General features: G+C 40.9%; 1 protein-coding gene across 9 annotated transcripts in view; it reads right to left on the bottom strand.

The window, feature by feature from the left end:
* The window catches only part of LOC143829493 (uncharacterized), a 79,815-nt gene that overhangs the window by 33,275 nt on the left and 29,645 nt on the right, over positions 1-16,895 (bottom strand). For 4 of the 9 annotated variants that reach the window (XM_077320530.1, XM_077320525.1, XM_077320527.1 and 1 more), the window contains one exon: positions 6,264-6,504. The exons of 4 other annotated variants lie outside the window; for them this stretch is intronic. The gene's annotated coding sequence lies outside the window, so the exon portion shown is untranslated. The remainder of the gene's footprint in view (positions 1-6,263; positions 6,505-16,895) is intronic. One more of the 9 variants, XM_077320531.1, reaches the window with a different exon arrangement.

The raw sequence follows: 16,895 nt of genomic DNA, 5'->3' as shown, positions 1-16,895 counted from the left end.
TTATAATAGATATCATACTTTCATCACAACTTAAAAAATCCATTATAAAGGATGGTACACAGAGTAACTTAAGTTACTGCCAAATATGACAAATCAGTAAGATTTATGTACATTCTGTGAAAAAGCTCATGGAAGGACTTGTGGGATAGATTATTGCACCCTTCCCTCAGCAGCCTGCTGCTTCTTGCAGAAATCCTCTTTAAGAGTTATAGACCTTGGAGGGGGGAAGAAAGAGGACGAATCAGGTGTATTTATTTCTCCTTCCCCCTTCCTCTGGCAGTTTGTTCATGGAGGGAGATAATTTCACCTGACTGCATTCTCTGAATGGTTAAATATCTGTAACTGCTGTAGTGAAAAATTCCAGAAATATTGTTTTTAAATTAAGAAAAAATCTTTTGAAACTAATCTCCATGTAAAGTGTACAGGGTTGGATCCAAGAACAGTCTCCATCAGAAGAAAAGTGGGTGGTTTTCCCCCATTTCCCCCTTTTATTGTAGACCTCCAATTTGCTCCTCATGCAGTTCCCAAGAGTCTCCTGTCTTCCAGGAGCAACGTAAGTCAATGGAGTCAAGTTATCTCAGTAGTGCCACTACGGCACTGAAGTGCTATATTGATAAAGTGTTTTAGCACTCAACTTAGAACACAAAACAAAATCTGAGGAAAAAATTTGGGGTGAAAAGGGGTGCCTGGGGGGGGATGGGGAGCAAAACTGTTTGAAATGACCACAATGCTTCAGAGATGGCTCATTAACACAAGGAAATTCACTGTATGAAATCCCCATTCCTGTATAGCTTTACTCAAAGTCAGACCAACAACTAATAACATATAGTTTAGAATGGTAATGTGAAAATCTTCTGAGATATGGGAGTATGTATATTTTATTCATAATTTTTCAACTGTGTCCGCAAACCTCCAGAATGTTCCTTTCTGAAGTCAAAAACAAGATCCAATAATCAGAAACATCCTCAGAAAAAGGAAATAAAAGGTTCAGAAAGCTATAAAATCAGCCAGCGTAGAAATTAATAAAGAGTGCAGCAACAGAAAGGGAAGCAATTTATATTGGACATGTCTTCCATTTGCCGACATTATCGTAGAAGTGGTACTCTTTCTGAATAAAAATCAGCTAGCTTCAAGAGACAGTAAAACCCTGCATCTAAGGAAGGCAAGGAATCTGGTTCTGTGCTCTGAAATGTTAGCCAGCCTTAAACTCTCTCCCCACCCCCACCAGTTCATTTGTGTGCAATTATCACAACAGCCTTGCACAAGGGAGTGTCACAAGAGAGACTTTTATTTGAACACACTGCCATTCTCACGCATGAGAGCAAGCAGAGGAAAACCTCCCTCCATTCTTTGCAGATAGAAGTTTCAAGCAGAGAATGGAAAAGAACTGATTCCGTGCTCATTGTAGGGGGAGGAGGAATAAGCATGGCTAAGGAAATGACAATGGAAAGGTGACAAGGTCTCCTCATTAATAAACCGTTCACATATCCCAAAAGCAAAAACATCCCTCAGAAGATGTTACTTGAAAATCCAAGCATGCTCCTTTATATACTACATTCCACCATCCTTTTTTCTTAGGTGCTTAGAGTTATGTTCACAACTCTTCCTTTTTCCATTTTACCTTTATAACAATCCCGTGAGGCCGAGAATGAATAGCTCGAGATCACTCTGAAAGTTTCAGGGAAAGCAGAGATTTGAACCTCAGTCTTCATAATCTAAATGCCATATGATAATCTTTACATTACGCCACACAATAAAGTTAAGGTGAGTTACTATTTGCCCTCTGACTATATCTTTTCCATTTTTTCATTGAAAGTTAAACGACCCATAAAAGGTAAAGGTATCCCCTGCGCAAGCACCGGGTCATGTCTGACCCTTGGGGTGACGCCCTCTAGCATTTTCTTGGCAGACTCAATACAGGGTGGTTTGCCATTCCCTTCCCCAGTCATTACCGTTTTACCCCCCAGCAAGCTGGGTACTCATTTTACCGACCTTGGAAGTATAGAAGGCTGAGTCAACCTTGAGCCAGCTGCTGGGATCGAACTCCCAACCTCATGGGCAGACAGGTTCAGACAGCATTTCTGTCACTTGCCACTCTGCGCCACAAGAGGCTCTAAACTATCCATAAATATGGTTTTAAGAAGTACAAATATCTGACACAAAATATACAGAGGTAGTTTACAATATCCACTTGGCAAAACAGGAGTATCTGTAAACAACTGAATGGTGTTGTGCTTGGTTCAAAAGTTAATAACAACCACTGCCACCACTTTTTACAATACACATAAAGAAACATTAATAAGCTCCCTTCAGGAAGACTGTTGAGATCTTGAATCTGTGGAGCATCTGTTTCATATAAACTAAGGGGCTACCAGTTGGCAATCAAAACATCTCTGGTTTGACTAATAATTTGGATAGATTAATTCGATGGGCAAAATTTTTCCATTGAGCCTTGAGGGGGTTATTTATTTATTTGATCTTTAGGCCACCCCTCCCTGCATAGGGCAGAATACAAATGTGATTATAAATCAATAAAAATAAATATATGGCTTCAAACTCTTGTATTCTGGGAGGCGGGGGGGGGCATGAAATCAGCTATTTTGCAAGGTGGTGCTGACTCCATTCTTGATTGTCCGTGTCTATATGACCGACAGTTTTTTGTCTGTGTAATGCTGGAGTGTAATGCCTGGACTTATCTTCCCGCGCAACGCTGGGGCAGCCCACATACTCCAGGGGATTCCTCCCCTGTGAGTACATGGGAAGCATGCCCTGACATAATGCCCGGCAGCAGCCCGGCATGGCTGATGCCGTGCATAATGGATCTTGGAGACTCCTTCAGATGGAGAAAAGTGGCATATAAGAACCAACTCTTCTTCTTCTTACTCCAACCAAGAATTTACTTTGTGGCTGTCAGTTTTCATTCAAAGAATGGGATCTTATTTGGCTACTACCAAATATCTTTTAGGGGTACAGGGCAATTTATATAGCCTTTAGGGGTACAGCTTTTAGGGGTATAGCTTTTAGGGGTACAGGGCAATTTAAAGCCAAGATGGGAAACCTCTTCTGCCTTTACCCATGATGCTATGTCCACATATCCAATTTGCTTTGGTGGGTTTGCCTTCCCTTTGGTGGGTTTGCCTTCCCAGGGCCACAGCAAGGTTGGCTGTGGCCCTGGGTTCAATCAGTTTGGCTGGCATTTTATGTGCACTGGGAATGAATCCTCCAATACTCCTCAGAACCTCTGCAAAAGATGTTCAACAATTCTTCACCAGACAGATCTACCTAAAAAGGGTTAACAAGTGTAGGAAAACATTGCATTACCAAAGAACAGCTGCACTCTAGTAACTATGTATACTGTTCTGGGGATTCCCTCACTATTTTGGGATGTGATAGCATTATACAAAGGAATCGGAACTTGCTAACACAGGAAGTTAGTACTATAAATGTGGCAATGCCATATGGCCAGCAGGCATAAGACAAACTGAGAAGCACTGCTTATTAAGCTCCTCTGGCCTGCTTCTTGTAAGTAAATCTGCTTCTGAACTGTGCCACTTCTTACAACAAGTGGCGTTCATACAACTGAATGCTCCTCAATATTAAAACCACAAAAAAGGATCCTTGTAGACAAAAAATAAGAATGTTGAGGAGACAAACTGTAAGTCTTCTCTTCAAGAGCTAGTTTCTATGTGGCAGAAGCTTTCACATGCTTTCTGAAGTAGTATAGCCGAGACGCTACCCTGCCACCTCAGTGATGAAAAACATCTTCGAAGATAAGCATTATGTATCCATGTCTTGAAGTCTAGTTTCTCCCAAGCAAGAGTGTACCAATTGTATAACAGACTTGATATGTAAATACTAAAGCTGAATCATGCACTAAATCATGGCATTTTCAGTATCCAGATGGGGAAAATGATGTGGCCGTGGCTAAAATATCCTTCCAATTACTACAGGCAGCCTTTCAGGGAAAAAAATGCTATTTTGTTCTTTCTTTTTAGTGATAGAAAGAGGAGATCACTTCACTCCAACACAGGCCAGCCACTACTGCCAAACATTCTGTTTTCTTCAGTATCTAGTATGAAATTGTTTGGGAATGCCACTAAGCCCCTAGGGTGCTGCTGGCTGGCAAGTAGGATATCACATACGGGGAAGAATGACTGAGGTGCTCCGAAGTAGGCATGATCTGCTTGTGTACAGTAACTGGGACAGCTAGCAGAACTTGACCATGGTTTCCTCACATACCTCTAAACTAGCCACATGCAACTTCTCCTCCTGAACCAAGTTTCCTGCTGGAATTAAACCAATTGGCCCCTTCCCCTTTGTCCCCAAATATTGAGTTAACACAGGAGTCCCCAACATGACGCTCATGGGCACCACGGTGTCCACCAGCACCTTTCCTGGCACCTGCCAAGTATTTTTTAGAAATTGAGCTGTCCCAGTTCCTATTTTTCATCACTCCAGGCAAACTGTCCCTTTGGTCACTATGACTACTGAAATTTCTGCTTGAGCAGTGATTAATGGTACTGTTTGGAACATGCAAATCAACTAAAGGATTAGTCCAAGCATACAGCAGCCCCCTCAATCTAAAGTTCTCCTATTATTTCATTTAGCTTCACGATTTAATTAAAAACACCATGAGTCCACTGTGGTGTAGTATAGGCTAAAAATTTATCAAGAGCAAAAATTCAGAAGCCCAACCTTATTTCCTGTACATGGAGAATTAAAATTTGCTTTCTGAGCTTATGACATGGCTAACCGTGTTTAACTGTCCGTCAGCATTTCAGAAATGCCATTGTTTGTGGAGGATATTCAGACAGACAGTAAGTTCGGCAATAAGACTGTACTGGTTGGTTGATGACAAATTATTCTTCATTGTATGAATCCTCTATATGCAACTTTTGTGGTTGACTGCTGATAATTTATTCTTCTTTTTATGGATTCCCTAAATGTTAAGTAAGATTTTAGAATTATCACACAGAAAAGTCCCAAACTGCCTAGCAAAGCCTCAGAACCCACAGGAATGCCTAAGATTTCTAGTGATCAAGAGATGGGTAGAGTTACCAAATCAGCAATCTGGACATACTTTTTTCTTTGAAGACTCCTAACATAGTGTGAGATGCTGCCAATGAGAAGAGGTGGTAATACTTGGCCAGAAGCAGCAACCATGTCCTTGTCACTGTACATCAAGAAAAGCAGTATCAGAGACAGGGGATGGCTGAATCTGGGCTAAGAAGGAAAAGTTGGTTCAATTCTGAAAAAATACCTTACCACTATTTTTTTTCAATATTACTAAACTGATTACAGATTGTCCAATCTGTTTAGCTTGCCAGTACAGCTGACCCGGTGATTGCACAGGGGATACCTTTACCTTTACTTTTTTATAGCTGACCAAAATAAAAGCCAATTATTTTTGTTTTTTATTTAGACATATTCAGCAGCTCTACCACTGAAATATGCCTGCAGGCCATTTAAATTTAAGAGCTTGACCAGTCCGCCAATCAGCTGTTAAGTTTAAATGGCTGACAGCCACTTAAACCCTCCAAAGGGAGGGAAGTAAAGGGATCACAGGGGTTGCTTGTAGGCATCCCTGCTGTAAGGAATGATTGCAAGCCATTCCAGCAATCCTTTTCTTTTCCTCCGTTTTGGGGGTGGAGGTAATGAAAGGGAGCCCTGAAATGGCTGCAGGTCATGTAAATTTAACAGCTCAATAAGTCTGACCATTAGCTGTTACGTTCAAATGGCCAACAACCATTTTTATTATATATATATATATATAATTTATTTAGATTCTTCTGGAGCAGACTCAGGGTGGTGAACAACCCATGTTCAACAATACAATTAAAATCACAAACAATTCTAAAAATCAATACTAAAAATTCCAATGGGAAAACGAAAGGGATCACTAAAATATCTGTGAGCTGGTGGCCTTTGTGGGGGGGGGGCACTTCAAACTGCCCCCCCACAGACCCCAAGAACATTCTGATGAGAGGTCTCTCCACAAGATCAGCTGTTTGCCAGGCTCTGTAGGGGGGAGGCATTTAAATGGATCTTGGTCCCTTTAAATGCCTTGGAGCTAAAAATTCAGATTTCCCAAATATTTTCTGAATTCTAATTCCATACCAGTATTAAGATTCAAGAATAGTGGAAATATTGATATGTTTTGGGTCCAATACACCCCAATCTGAAAAATAACCCTCCTTGTTTTTGCACATGTCTAGTATGCACTAGACGTTGTGTGGCTTCTGTCTAGTTACCAAAATACTCACTGATGCTGAGTGCAAGACCAAAACACTCCTGACCTCCAATGCCATCTCTTGATGCTTTCCAATAAGAACATGGGGCTCCCTTCCATCTTGATTTTTGCTTAATGACAACAGAGTAGTACTCCCTCAAGCATCACTTCATTAGCAGGAAAACTGAAGACAAAAAGGATCCCCTGAGCTGTCCATCTTGCAGCCCTAGAATGGGGCTTTATTGATCTGCATAAAACCTTGTTCCTTCCTGCAGCTGGAACAAAATAAGCAAACATCAAAATGTAGTTTATAACAGGATTCAACAGTATACAGCATAGGCTTATTGTACATGTTTTGGACACATGTATGGATGCCCACCCTTACACTCGTATGAAAAAGCTAATGTACAGAACAATTGCTTAACATAGAAAGATTTTGACCTGTTTGTGAATACTGACTGGCTGTCCCTAGTACAGATAGTTATAACATCTCAGAGAGTTTAATGATCACTTAAAGAAAGCAAGAGGAAAATGAGCTGTGTGACCTTTGCCATCCCATATCCTGTAGGTCAGCATTATTTAAGACAACTGGGACAACGAGCAGCTAACCATTAGGGCTGCCAGATGAACAGATGGATGGATGAAAGCCTGTGCAATCCATCTTCCTGCTTTCCCCTCCACAGACTGAAATGACATTCAAGTCCATCTATTTTCCCACATAGGTGCATGGGCTTTTGGGTACACTTCATTCAGTGTGGGCTTCAGCAACATGCTTTATGGTACCAATTTAAGGTTACAAGCAAATCTGTAAATGAGGAAGTGCTATTAAAGAGGCAAGCGATGTAATGGTCACAAGGCTTTTGCAAGCAACGGATAACTAAACTGTAGACTATCCATTTACTATCTTGGATTACTTCAAATGATTTGACCTTTTAATCAGAATGTGAAGGGCAATCTATGTGTTCCACACAGACATTTGTATGTTTCTTTGTTTTCATTTTTAACTGAAAGCAATAGCCACCTATGATCTTTGAGCTGTTCAAAATTCCCTTCCCCAGCACCTTTTTCAGAAGAAAAAAATGGTTGTATCTTTTCCTCATAGGACGAGAAGCTTGTGCTGATGAAGGTAAGTGGACAGAATCGTGGCTCTTCTGTTGAAACATAACATTGGAAAGGCCCCTTAGCTGGGCACAGCCAGATTGGGCCGGCCCCTGGAGCGACCAGCTGTGGGGCCATTACCCAAGCAGCTAGCAGAAACACAAGGTCGCCCAGCAGCAACGGTGTCAGGGGTCATGAGCCGCTTGGCCAGGTACAAGGCACTCACCAAGCCTCGTGGCCAGGCCCTGCCTACCCACCGAGGCAGCTGCTCCCATGATGCCCTGACTCATCTGCCCAATGACCCGCTGTCCACCAGCTGCGCCACCCGGACCGGTTGTGCACTCGTTGTGCCAGCCGACAACAGGCCCTCCAACTCAACTGCTGTCCACCCGTATGACCACCTGTGGCCCTGTCATCCCACCTGCCAGCGGGAATACCATGTAAGGTGGCAGCCACACTTTCGGGGGGGGGACACCACTATTGCTCATTGCATTCCTGGATGCAACAGGCTTTAAGACTAGTGATATAATAAGAAGATGCCTTAAAGGTAGGGGCAGGAGCTGAGTAGAACAGTCTCTGCTTTGTACGCAGAAGGTCACAGGTTTAATCCCTGGCATTTCCTGCAATAGAAGATGTAAAAGACCTTGGTCCGAGATCCTGGAAGGCTGATGCCAAGCTGTCCAAATAGACAGTCATGATCCTGGTGTACCAATGGTCTGATTTCATATAAGGCAGCTTCATGTGTGTTCATGTGTTCCTAACTTCCATTAATAAAGCTACAAGAGATTTAGAAAACAAATGTGTTCTAACTGAAGTTTAAATGATCCAGGCAGGCTTCCAAGCTCTTGACTTTGACCCAGTTATGGACAAGTGTTATTACATACAGTGACATAGTATAAACCAAAAGTTGGCACCACTTCCATGCAGCTGGCTGGAAGGTTGATTTTAGGCATAGGTTCATTTCATACAGCAAGTTGCTTATAAAATCACTGCAGGATTGTTAATGCCATATGGAGAGCCAGGGGTCTACAACATCCAGGAATGCTATCCCACAAAAAAGTTATACCCAAATCCATCTTCAAGTGGCTAGGCAAAAGATGGAACTTTATTGGATGCCTGGTCTAATCCTTCAGGGTAGCTTCTTAATTAAGATGTATTTTGACACACAATCAAAGAACCTAGCTGAAAAGGGCCATGAGTTCTGACCTGCTCCGACCAGATCTTTCACTCCAATTTTTTAGCTTTTCTTTTTTGTTTCTCCCACCTTCCTGATTTTTAACATTATTTAAATCTTGCACTAGGAAAATTTAAAATTTCCATGAGGTAGGAAATCCCCCATTTTCTGCCTTTTCTCCTTCTGGCCATCAAACTAGATATAGAGCTTTTAAAATGGCAATGTGGGCCTCTGACTCTTGCCCTATAAACAAAGTCCCATTAAACTTGAGATTGAACCACTGGAGAAGAAAAATTGGGCAGCTTTGTGTGCTTCTAGTTAGTACCAGCAACTCTAGGAATATGGTAAAGTATCTTGGAAACACATTATTCTCATCTTTCCCCCCTGCCACAGGTTATTCCCAGGCCCTTTGTGGAAACCAGTTGTGTGGTTTACACAATCTTTACTGATCTTTATCAGATAGATGTGCCTTGGAGAACTCCATGTACTACAACAGGCATAAAACATTTGGACTTGTGTTATACCCCAGTTAGGGAGAAATGCATCATCATACATAATAAAATCAACATTTATTGCTTGAGAACATATCAGAGCCAATTCGTTATTTATAAAAGAGGCAGTAACATAAAAATTAATCAAGGACAAGACTTGATCTTTCATGCTACCTTCTATTAATTATCTCAAATCTATAATAAACTGTCATCCATACAATACTTTGCCTTTTGTAATTTAGTCTTTCATAATCAAGGTTTTAGCCACATTAACAGGAATCTCCATTTCCTTCACCACCTCCTCTGTATTTCTTTATAAAGATCTATTAGTATCACTGATTGTTGAAGACAAGATGATATTTCATGCTGCAAGGTGGTCTTTCATGTGCTACTCCCCGAGGCCAGATCATTAAAACTCCCTTAACAACTAAGTCCCTTCAGCAAGTCTACCTTTGATCTATCAATCAAAAAAGATCCTCAGTGCTTTGACTGTCATTGATGGCCTATTCATTGGATCAGAAATCCAGTGAAATCCGCAAACTGAATTTAAAAGCTCACTTTAAATGTGGTTTCTGTGCTTTAAGCTACTTATATTCTTAGACTACACCCCCACCCCTTCTTCCTGGTCTCTTCCTTTCGATGTGAAGGCTTCTACTTCCATCAGTGGTTAAAGTGTAGCTGTTGGGTAAACTTAATTCAGAAAATTTAAAATGTTATTTGCGAGCAAGTAGCCACTACATTATTAAAATGATTCTGTAAGCCCATGATGAACGAACACATATCTGTACTATATTTTCATATAGTCAAAACCATCTTCCAACTGCTAAAATTCAATTCATATTAAAAATTATAGCATACCATATTTTGTCACTAACAGCCGGCCATCAAATGATTCTGCATGAAACTGCTGGTTGAGGAGCAAACTTTGGAGGGTAAATTGTATTCACTTAACAGGTTCCACAAACAATTTCTGCAGTGATTTGGTATTACTGGGGATAATAGTCCAACATTTTCAAATCCTGTTTTCCAGTATTCTATCATCTTACGTCTGAAAATTCTATTATCATAAAATTAAGAGGATTTGCTCTAGTCAAATTAAATTTATCAGGGAGAATCTGCCTTATAAGAGGTGCTGTTTAGGTGAATTTCAGAGACTCACTTGGAGCACTTCAGAAATGTTGGAGGGATGTGCAAGATTTCCATTTCTCTAACAAGAGTTGTTAAGTCCATTCAAAACATATATATATAATTTCTTCTTTTATTAGTTTACTTTCAAATTCTTGTATCATAGGGAATACAGCATGAGTATGGTACTGAACCCCATATTTTTGAGGTCAAAGAACTTGGAGAATATAATATCATCCTCAAATACATTGTAGCAATTTTTAAAATCTGAAGACTGCTCATTACATAACATTTCATTTTCCAGAATATATAATTGTTACCAAAGAGTTATCAAATCTCATCATTTTTCACAGTTTCAGCGATATTCAAACATTGTTTATGTACCACTATGAAATCCTACTCTTTTGTCAAGTACTATTTTCCAACAGTGAATTTGAACAAAAGCTACCCAAAGGTAATCTGATCGCTTAATCTCTCATGTTTTCAGTTGTCTTCAGATGGTCACTTTAGCAACTATGCAGCTTTGAAGGAATTCATCTCCATACTGGGAAATAAATTTGCCTTCACTGTTGGTCAGTTCAAACAAGATTCTACACATTGTGTGCGTGAGAAAGAGTGCATGGAAGTGTGGCCATCCTTCCCAACAGGCACAATGTCCAGCCTGACATCTGTATTTTGGGCACAATATTTGCACAGGACAGCACCAATGCTGCCAGGCATTTGCAAGACAAATATGTTGTTTAACAATGGCATGGTGGCAGGTCTGCCTTTCAGCCTGGATGCAACACGGTGAGTTATGACCTTGTCTCTCAATGGACTGCTGGCTGACTGCCAGCTCTCAAACTTCTTATATGCCAGAGTTTCCCAGGGGTGGGCACCACCATGAGTGTCTATGCAGATTCTGAAGAAGGGAGCAGGCCTTCCATTCCACTAGTTGCAGTACCAAGTAGGAAAACATGCTGATACAAAGGAGAATCAGTCAATTCTGCAGAAGACAGAAAGCATTTATAAAATCACTGTATCCTTCTCTGTCTGCTCCTCCACTTCTAACTTTTACTCCTATGAGCAACAGAAGTAGATGGAGAGAGTAAGGACTGATGGAATAAATGGGGCCGGCAAGACCACTATGAAGGAGTGAGGTGGTTTCCCTAAGAAAATACTGGAGTATAATTCAGTGGTTGCCAATTGTCAGTTAATTTAATGTCACATATTTATCAAATGAAGGGCATTTAGATTTTCTGATATAGGTATAAAAAGGTTCTTGGACCATCTTTAGATACTCTGTTTTCTTCTTCCATCAAGTGTCTCTTTGTTCTCTTGATCTGTGCCACATTTTTAATCCCTTGTCTATTCTGCCCTCATTTTTCATCACCAGGGATTCTGTACCTTGACTGTCTCAAACCATTAACACCTTCATTAACAAACAACAAATGCCAGCCAGCCTTTAATAAGCCAATGCTCTGATCCTTCAAAGAAACAATTTGACAACACACCTTGCAGATGGTCAGACAGTTTCTAACACCCCCCCTCCCCATTTTTAAAGCAACTAGCCAAAAAAGCTGCTGTGGCTCAATAGAATCAGCCTCTAGAATTCCAACAACATCCTGGGGAAATTCCATCCTGGGTTCCAGCATCCCTGCAGGGTAGAGATGGCACTTGTCAAGATAACCAATGATCTGCTGATGATTTTGCATTGGGGACAGATGGTAGCTTCGGTTGTGTTAGACTTTGAAGCCCATTCAATACTATTGACCATGGGTTGCTGCTTCAGCAGCTGAGAGATGTTGTACGGGAAGTATCCACAGCTGCCAACATCTTGCCTATAATATCAGTCAGTCAAGCAATGATAACAGATGGCTATTCATTATCTCATAGAAACTTCACATGCAGCATCCCTTCAAATGTGGCATCCTGTGTTCCACACTGTTCAGGATATACATACAGCCCCTTGAGGACCTGAATATCATCAGAATTGGACTGCACATATCTTGCTCAGTCACAGAGGGGAAAGCTGATAAGAAGATGCCCTTACTTTCTTCAGGCCCTTGCCTATTTAACAGATCTAGAGAAGGTGGTGGGTCATATACAGAATTTGGTATCACTTATATCTTGCAGATTTAGACACCACACCTTCAACATGGTAGTCTCTAGTTGGTAAGAATGATCAAACAGCAAATTAATATGCCACTGGAAATGACATCGCCACCTGTATTAACAGGCAGGCTCAAGGAGGACTGAGTGGGGGCAGGAGGTGATTTAAGGCAGGAATAGGCATGCAGGCACATAAACCACAGAAGAACTCACATGCTTGGGAGCAGGAGAAATGGAAGTGGCCAGTTCGCTAGCTTGTAACTGAGTCAATTTAGGCAGGAGGGGAAAGGCCATGGACCCCCTCAAGAGTTCTGATGGACCCCTAGTTGGGAATCCCTGCACTAAACTTTCAACTTGAGGAGCTGCTCATCTGTGTGTGTATGTGTGCACGCAGATGATATATGAAAGTAAAACTAGGGAGACAGAATGCTATGCTGATCATAACTCTGCTCGCTTTTCAGGAGAGGGGCCACAGCTACGTGGCAGGACACATGCTTTGTGCAAAGGAAGCCCAGGCTCAAGCCATGGCATGAACACCTACATATAATTCCAAGTAGAACAAACAATATTGACCAGAAAGTCCAATGATCTAGATGTGTTAAGACTCCTCCATGTTATGATGCAGAACATGGCTGCTATCTGCTGTTTATATGGTACATCACAAATAGCTATTTTCCCCTTAGATACTCCAACTATTGCTGTCAATCCGTACTCTCAATGCAATAATAGCATAGCATTGCTTTGCCAGAGTCTTGGAGCAACCCCCCCCCCCCCCAAAAAAAAAACACAAGGATAGGGACAGATGATGAAGTTTCCTGGAACTTCACACATAAGGGGCTTCAGCCTGAATGGCTGTCACTACTTGCACATTGGCAGTGGGCAAAATGCCCAAGGGTTGCCAGCTGTACTCAGCTAACTTCAATAAAAGTTGCATCAAATGACTGTGACTGCAGACTGGGGCCAAGGTGATGCCATTCATTTCAGAACACTCCCCTCTGCTACTTCTCTTTTAAAACTCAAACTAAGCTAGCTGCACTGTGATCACCACCAGTCCCTGATACAGCAGCATGTGCCTCATTTAGCTGTGGCCAAAGTACAAGCCCCAACCATTTCCAGATGAAAAACCAAAAGCAGGATTTGGCAAATGAACCCCTCAGTGACTCAGCCAACATTCCCGGCTTGCCGAAAAGGGCATTGTGGAGAACTCTAGGCTTATTAAATTTAATGAGTAAAGCAGCCGGTTCTTAAATAATTCACTACTTATCCTCAGCTGCTGCTGTGGTAATAGGAGCTCAGCAAGACGCCACTTCAATACACTGTTCTGTGCTGCCATGTGTCCGAAACCGACTTGACATAAAAGTAAAAAATGCAGCACACAGAGATACCAAATGTGGCTTTAATGTATCAACAGGTATGATGACATTGACCATGATATTCAGCAGTATTTCCACAGGTATACTACTACTATATATCAACAGAATATTTGGTAATTCACAGTCCATAAGTACACTACAGAATGCATGTTGGTTTTTACAGTCAATCCTCCTTCCAGGGAATTCAGGAAATTGTACTTCTTCAATGGGAAAGAAGAGCTGGAGGTTTTGTACCCTGCTTTTTAGTATCCGAAGGAGTCTCACAGTGGCTTGCCCCTCATCTCCCCACAACAGAGGTAGATTAAGCTGAGTGAGACAACTGTGACTGGCCCAAGGTCACCCAGCTGGCTGCATGTTAAGGAGCGGGGACTCAAACCCAGCTCGCCAGATTAGAGGTCATACTGTTAAGCACTACACCAAGTAGGGATCATGAATGATCAGTACTCATGACAAACTACACTTCCCAGAATTCTCTGAAGGAAGTAATGACAACATAACCACCAAACTGTAACTGGTTTATTGATAAAATAATTTATAAACCATAATAACAAGAAAAACAGAAATACGTCCATCAATATAACAAAAATAGAAACATTACACAATAGTATCAAAAAACTACCAGTAACATTGTCCTTACAGGCAAATAACTTTTAGAAATATGAATTAATAAGAATTACAAGTTCAAAAATGTACTTTGATACTTAAGGTACATTAATGACTTAATGACTTTGATACTTAAGGTATCAAAGTCATTAAGTCCTGGAGGCTCTTTGTAGGTGTCAGTGTCCCCATAAGCCCTAATTTATAAAAAATACTTTGATCAAACTCTGGCTAGTTGTGTGACTGGATGTAGAGACTCCAAAAAACCATAGTTTGTGCCTGTGGAGAGAAGAACCCAACATCTGATCCACATTCCAGAAAATCTGCTGAACAGGGATCGTTAAAAAGCCTGCATGGCTGAAGTATCTATGGAGAAAGAAACAGGAACAAGTAAAGGAGAACCAAAACCACAGTTTGGCCATGCACAGAGCCATTAGGCCAGAGCTGACTGGCATAGGGGAATTCACCACCACAATGGCACAACGCCATCCTAGGGAGATGGGAGCCTGATAGGCAACTGCACATGCTTGAGAATGACCCTAAAAGGGAGCTGGGGGTGGAACAGACAGGGACTGCAGGGACAGGAAGAGGGCAGAAACTACTTCCCAGCCCAGCCCAAAGCTATTTTGTGACGGTGAACTGTGTAATAAAGTAGGGGCATTTTCAGGACCTATTACTGCCTTTTTCTTTTCCCTGCATCTGTACAACTGATGAAGTCCATGGACTGCAGTCCACTCTTCAGCCTACTGTGCCCCACAGCCTTCTCCTTCTTACATATAGCACCAGGCCCAGCAACAAAACCAACATATTTCAAACTAAGGGATGAGCTTGGTTGGTTAATTGGTTTTTACAAATTGCAGTTTCTCGGTCAGTGAATCCATAAGCCACAGTTTGTTGAATAGTATCATACCTTGTGGCTACCTGGTCACAGTGACAACAATACAAGGACACTGTTCATCTTTCTGAATGGAAGTAGTAGAGCCAGAACAGACAGGGCTTGTGTACAGCCTGTGGTGTTTCCCCTTATGTCTGCCATAATTTATCATGATGCCTGAGTAAGGCATGACTCTAAAGCTGTATCCAAACACATGAGATCGAATAAAATATACTAAATAAATATTTTTATAGCCCACTCTTCCCAAATGATCAGGGCTGGCGACAACATGTATTAACAATTAATAAAAATATAAATTAAAAAAAACACTCAGTAGCCCCCAACTAACTTGGGGGGGGGTCAGATCTTTAGATTATACTGACATCATAAAAGGCCTTTCAAGATCAACTGCAGCATTGCAGATATCAGTACAGAATAAAACAAAATTCATACAGATTAGTATTTCTCATCTCATCCACATCTCTGGTCCCGAGCCCAGTCAGAGAGCTGTGATCCACTAATTAATTGGTCATACTTATGTTACCATAAATCAAAATATTACAGTAAAACTGTTCCACTCTGGTTGGCTTTAAGGCAAACACAGCTACCCATACTTCTTTTACATTTTCAGAGCCATAAGAATCATATTTGAGGTGTGGTTTCTCAAGGCCACTAAACAGATTTTTTCATATACATATCCAGGCCTTCTGGATTTCATATGCTTTATCCAATTCGTATGATGGTAAAATGGGATCCGGAAGCCAAGGACAAAAATACATTTATTTAAAATGTTTCTGCTGCACTTTTCAATATAAATATTTGTGAAGCAATATCATTATGCATCACATCTCATGATTACCTATGAGACTTTCAAATGTGCACAAAATATCAAGTCGCGTTTTGATGTCATGACAGGTATGGCAGTAACAGAGCAGTCTTTTGGTGAGAAAAAAACACTGCCCCCCCCACCCCCGCTTCTTAACAGAACTTGGGCACTGGCTTTTCAGAACAAGGAATGCCTTGAGTAAAACAAACAAAATACAGACCCCAGAATCATCACATTGTGGGGAAGATACTTTCACAATGCCAGTGTAACATTTAGAAGTAATTGTATTCTCTCAGTTACAACAATCTAATCAATGGGAAGGTTAAAAACACAATTTGGAGAGTTATTACCTGCTCTATATACAATGTGTGTATCCTAAATCCTCCTTAGGATAGTAGCGGCTTATCTCCCTGAATGCCCTCCAATCACTAGGGGAAAACACGGTCAAATCCTGATGAGGAAAGTGGCAGGACTCAGGAGGGGGATGGGTAGACATTTAGACTTCTAATCACTGCGCATGCAGTGCAATAATGTGTAAGCTGAATTATGGGAGAGGAAAAAATGACCCATCAAAATGATGCAAGTCTGAATCACTTGAGGGAATTTGGTCGTGTAAAAAAAAAAACAATTTTCATACATTGCAAAGACTTCTCTGTTTACTGTTAAAATAGAGTTTCATAGTACTGTAACATCTCTCTGAATTTCCTTCTGTATGAAATCTTTAATGACTGTAATTGAATTAAACCAACTCATAAATTATGACTTGAACCAAGTGTCCCATTTCTTTTTATTATTGCCATCTATCAATGTTATTTCCTTGTGTTAGTTAACCTTTTGTATGCTGTGGAGATCTGTGGTATTGATAATGTATCAGATGAAAAATACAACTGAAATGTAAAAACATGCTTTTGAGTTTTTAAAAATATATATACAAACACTATGGAGCATAATTCTAGGCAAAAGGATTAGTTATGATCCTACAGTTAGGTGTTTTTTTTTCATTTAGAAATTGTA

This window comes from Paroedura picta, chromosome 2, assembly GCF_049243985.1.
Source record: "Paroedura picta isolate Pp20150507F chromosome 2, Ppicta_v3.0, whole genome shotgun sequence".
In the NCBI taxonomy this organism is placed as follows: Eukaryota; Metazoa; Chordata; class Lepidosauria; order Squamata; family Gekkonidae; genus Paroedura; species Paroedura picta.
This window is presented reverse-complemented; position numbering and strand designations above follow the sequence as displayed.